Raw genomic sequence first — 4,808 nt, 5'->3', positions numbered from 1 at the left:
ATATATATATCAACACTTTTTTCAGCCACAGAGAACAGTGATAGTGCACATATGTAATAAAAGAAGTGTCACGCAGCAGTTAGCAAGCTGAGCTGATTATTATTATTTTTTTTTTTTTTTTTTTTTTTTTTTTTTTTTTCGGGGGGAGGGAGCAAGGTTTGCAGCAGCTGTGCGACCCATGTAACAACAGTCTCAACTTTGGGTCATCATCATCATCTGCAAGGCTTTTGATTTTTTTTTTTTTTTATGTATATTTGCACATACAAACATAAATTAAGATGTATTTCTTTTGATTGTTCTTGTTTATGTGTGCAATTAAATTTATTACTGTCTTTAATGATATACTGAAAAGATATAAACTTTTGTGTCTTCCCTCAGTGTAATCAGGCAAGTTGTTCTAAATAGCATTTGCAAAAGCTCGTGGACTTAGTATTCGTTTTTGTGCAACTGGGTACTTGATGTAAGCTTTGTTGGGTATATCTGGAAGAAACAGGATGTCATTTAGAATTATTGTACAAGCTAATGCCACTGATATTGAAAGATGGAAATACAGGGGGTTTTGAAGTGCTCTTTGTCACCTCAGTCGATGAGGGAGAGAGAGATACTTGCAGCCAGAAAATGCTCATAATGAAATAGAAATTCCAGCATTTCTAGTTGGTATACCCAGTGTTTGATTTAATTGGTTATCTCCCGGGCAACTTATCATAGCTGTTTTACACCCTTCATTTTTCACTTCTTTTTTTCACCTGTTTGTGTTCAAAGAATATCACTAATTTCATGCTGAATATATTTCTTGAATATTGTAAAAACAAAAAGCAACAAAAAAATAAGTATATAACATTTTAAATGGGACACTTATTTTTCTAATGTCCAATTTTTACATTACTTATTCTAATGTAGTCCTTTTATAAAAAAAAAAGAATTTCAGGTGTTTATTCATTGCACAATTGCACAAAGTCTCCCCATAGAAAGGAAATCAGGACCTATTAGTTCTTGGATGTAATTACAAAAGGCATGTGTTGGGTGCTTTCAAACTGTTGTGAATGTCTTTTTTTTTTTTTTTTTTTTTTTTTTTTTTTTTTTTTTTTTTTTTTTTTTATCAAGGGGAAGAAGAGAGTTTGGTTAAACATCAGCATATGGTAATATTATTTCAGATTGTCACTAGGCATCTATTTTTTTTTTTATCAGTGAAATTGAAAAGAAAATTAAGTTAATTCCTGTATGAGAAAAAAATTAACATGAAGTGCATATGAGGGGTTGAGTCCCTTGTTAGTCATTTGATTTAAAAGTTTGAGCACTTGATATAGGCCTAGATTGAATATATAATTAGCCCATTGATTAGACTGTCTTCTTTCCTTGTTTAACAGGAGTCTTGATGATTCCACATGGATTTTATTGTCTTTTTATGTAACTTTATTATTATTTTTTATAGGTGGCCAACTAGTCAGAATTTGCCATCATGAAAAATGTTTTATTCTGAATTTTTATGTGTACAGTAATATATACCTTTAAGATAAGTATCTTCACATTTCAGTCTCCTAATTATTAGGCCAAAATGCAATAATAGAATGGTAATATATACCCATTGTTACAGGACAGTCATCAGTCTCACATTGTCTGGAACTTCGAGCTGTCATTCAGCCTAAACATGTGGTGTGATTCTTTGATTCCGAACATTACTTTTTCTCTGCCATGGATATGGCTCCTGGCACTCACTATTTTTTTTCATTCTTTTATTTATTTGTTGATGCCATTGCAGTAGTCTTTACCATTAGCACTGCAGAAATTGCAGAATAGCTGCAACTAGATTTCAAGATGACTTGAATATGTGATTTCTGAATTCAGGAAATTTATATAATTTAAAATCTAGCCTCTGAACATTTTTATTTTGGCATGTGCTTAGCCATGTGTTTTTTCTTTCTTTCATTTTTAATCCCCACATTGGTTCCTGAAGAATGCGAGATAGATACTGAGCACAATAGACCCTCCAAGTCTTTCCCTAAAGCCTTGCATTCTTGTGCCCTCCCATCACTTGTGCCTCGAACGGTTCCCGAGCTGTATAACGGATGAATCTGTTTGGTGCTTGGCCCATGGGTCTGACAACTCACTTTTATATATGCTCAAAATGTATTGATACAAATCCCATTCATTCAACTTTCTGGTAAAAAAAAGAAAAAAGAAAATGAAAATTTGATATGTAACACTGTTAATAGCTGAAGTTACAGCTGGAGATAATGTTGTCCATTAAATTACATGAGAATGAGGAGGGTTAGCAGGTTAATTGTTAGAATTTCTGTTTTATTTTGTTATTTATTTTTTTGTGTAGATATCTAAAATAGATAAAATCTTGCCAGGTACACTTTGGCAGATGGAGTGAAATAAAATCTGAAAATAACTGCAGATTTAAGCATTCAAATATTTTTACAGTAACCTACATTCTCCCATTTAATCAGTACAAAATACTGTTTCCTCAGGCCTGGAATAGTTCATCTCTTTGGTTCTGTAAAAAAAATATATATATGTGTACATATAAACAGATGAAGCATTCACAAAAAATGCAGATACATCTATATAAGAATGAAAAGAGGCCCACCTTTTCCCTGTCGTAAAAGGCAGAAGAATGCATTGAGTCAATCAGTTTCATATACCCAAAAGTCTCCTTTCATCATAGAAAGGGAGCATTTGAAATGGACTTACGTAAGAATTTATTTAAAACTGCTCCATAAATTTGTAAATATAAATAGGACACTTACATATTGCAAAAAAAAAGATGATGTGAGGGAACACTAATTGTATACATTATTGCTGAGGTGATGGGGGAGGCAAAAATATTTACATTGTCATTTAAAAAGAAAACCGTAAGAGTTAGGGAATCACCGCTAATAGGTAGTTGATCCTAGATTACAGGTAGTTATTAATGATGTGTTGATAACCAGTAGCTTTCCTCAGACATGATCAATGCAGGTAGCTTTAAACTTTCCACATTCCTTGCAAGACACGTAACACTATTTTTTTTAAATAGCAGCTTTATGGAACCAAAGTCCTATTATTTCATAATTTTTAGAGAGCTTGGTTTTTGCATACAAGAAGAATGGGATCTCAATAACTCCTTTAAATGACCTGCCAAGTGAGAGAGAGTTTCATCTCCGTCATGAAGAGGTTACTGACCAGAAGGCATTTGTAGAGGAGGAGAATGCAGGAAGAGGAGTTGAATGTAATTGCATGAACAAAAACAATTTGGAAGTTGTTCAACCTTGGCAAAGAAGGAAAGACTTGAGAAATTTCTTAGACCCCAAATATTTATTTATAACATACTGTAGAAGTACAAGAGCCCAAGAATCTTGTGTTCTGAGATGCACTCACTGTTGAAGGAGCAATATACAGTTTTATTCCCTCTAACTTTGGTTGACCATTACTTAATGATATATATCATTATTAATAGTGCAACATTTGTTATTAAGTCCTCCCTTATTCCTTGTGTATATCAGATGTCTTGTGTTTGTGTTCAGACAGTCCATATAAAGAGCAATAGGTTTATTGTAACCCAACTAGCTAACTGTAAACCAAAGAAGTAATGTAGGGACTGGGAATATATGGGTAACTAATCCATTTCACATTTTAATATCTGTAAGAAGCTACTGAAGCTCTATTTTTCAACAAATATTTTTGCTACATGAAATGACTGTGTCATTAATGACAAACTTGCCTTGTAGTTTTTAGAAGTGACATGTCCTCATTTAGTTCTTTGTATTATATATTGTATTATACTGTAATTCAGTCAATATTAAGATTACATTCAATTGTACATATGATCATGGTATTTTAATGTTGTGTGTGCCAAAATATGACATTTGTTACTTATCTATTGGCTATTGATAATCAAAATGTCTCTTTATATTAGTTACTTGTGACTTGGCTGACTTTGAAAATAATATATAAATTGAAATGTGTGAATGAATATAAATCACTGTAACTTTGTATTAATTACTGAATAAAATATCATATATAATTGATTGCCTTCATATTGATCCCTCCCCACCACCTATTTATTTGCTGAAAATTTTCTGCTGCATCAACAACTAAGGTCATTAGCGGCTTATTCAAAGTATAGTGGTATGATGATGCTTAGGGCAGTCCCAGGTAAGGAAAGGTCTATGATAAAGTATTAAGGTGAAAGGTGAAAAATGAATTAATGATGGTGAAAATATGTTAGATGTGTTAGATATGATAGGTTGCAGAGCGCAGTAAAAAGCATAAAGAGGGCAGGACTGATACTGTTAGGCCTTCATCCCTTCAGCACGGCTTACACACTTGTATTGGATGTGGATAAAAGAAGGGGATGACAAAGAAGGAAAAAGGAAGAGGAAGAAAAGACGACGCAGAATTAGTTGAGACAAGAGCTGAGGTCCAACATAGGGGTGATCCCCTACATTTGGCCTTCTAAGCACCCCCCTACTACACCACCTATTATCAGACACACAGCAGGCATTGCATTTCATACATTATTATGTGTGTATATATTATATTAAACACATTTTGTTAAATATAGTGTTTTAATTTATACAAAGAATTTCAGGCTTCAGCTTCAACTCCTGTACATATATATCCGATACCTCTTTTACGTGGATGCTAGTTATTATTCCTTGGATTCAATTTGGTTTTCTAATTAATTTTGGTATGACAGACTGTGATATGTCCTGTAACTAAATCCTAACCATAATTTAGATTGGAAAATGTAATATTCCATTAAAATTTAATTGCCTCAACGTTCTCGTGCGTGGTTTTCATCTCTTTCGCAGTCGTTCCGA

At 33.0% G+C, this 4,808-nt stretch overlaps 1 protein-coding gene across 1 annotated transcript in view; it reads left to right on the top strand.

The window, feature by feature from the left end:
- Positions 1 to 4,009, top strand: part of Shc (SHC-adaptor protein) — a gene marked incomplete in the record, with an annotated part of 79,271 nt that extends 75,262 nt beyond the window's left edge. Inside the window, 1 exon segment of the mRNA XM_070122102.1 lies at positions 1 to 4,009. This exon segment is cut by the window's left edge and continues 224 nt beyond it.
- Between the last annotated feature and the right edge of the window lie 799 nt (positions 4,010 to 4,808).

This window comes from Penaeus vannamei, chromosome 5 (assembly GCF_042767895.1).
Source record: "Penaeus vannamei isolate JL-2024 chromosome 5, ASM4276789v1, whole genome shotgun sequence".
Taxonomy (NCBI): Eukaryota; Metazoa; Arthropoda; class Malacostraca; order Decapoda; family Penaeidae; genus Penaeus; species Penaeus vannamei.
The sequence above is the reverse complement of the archived record's forward strand: the minus strand, read 5'-3'. Positions and strand labels throughout refer to the sequence as shown.